Source organism: Eurypyga helias, unplaced genomic scaffold (assembly GCF_000690775.1).
Source record: "Eurypyga helias isolate BGI_N326 unplaced genomic scaffold, ASM69077v1 scaffold44894, whole genome shotgun sequence".
NCBI classification, from domain to species: Eukaryota; Metazoa; Chordata; class Aves; order Eurypygiformes; family Eurypygidae; genus Eurypyga; species Eurypyga helias.
The window spans coordinates 279-569 of NW_010249020.1; the positions used below are offsets into that span (position 1 = coordinate 279).

Genomic DNA, 291 nt, shown 5'->3' on the forward strand with positions numbered 1-291 from the left:
CTCTCTCCTGACCCCTCGGAGCCAGCTCAGGGTGCCCGCACCTCCTTCCAGGGAGCAGCTGTTGAGGGATTTTAGGGAACGGAGTGCGGTTTGTTACATGCTGCAGCCTCGTTCATCCCACTAGATGCTCTGGTTGGATTTTCCAGTGGGACAATCTTGCCGATTCCCAGGAACAGGCTAGCAGCAAACACGGCCCAGCTCTGGCTGGGCTGAAAGCGGGAGTGAGGACCGCGCAGCATCCAACCCCACCCCATCCGCGTCGGGTGGGTCAGGCGTCGAAGTGGGTTGTGG

General features: G+C 60.8%; 1 protein-coding gene across 1 annotated transcript in view; it reads left to right on the forward strand.

Moving 5' to 3' along the window:
* The window catches only part of TOMM22 (translocase of outer mitochondrial membrane 22 homolog (yeast)), a gene marked incomplete at its 5' end in the record, with an annotated part of 620 nt that overhangs the window by 132 nt on the left and 197 nt on the right, over positions 1–291 (forward strand). The window lies entirely within an intron of this gene.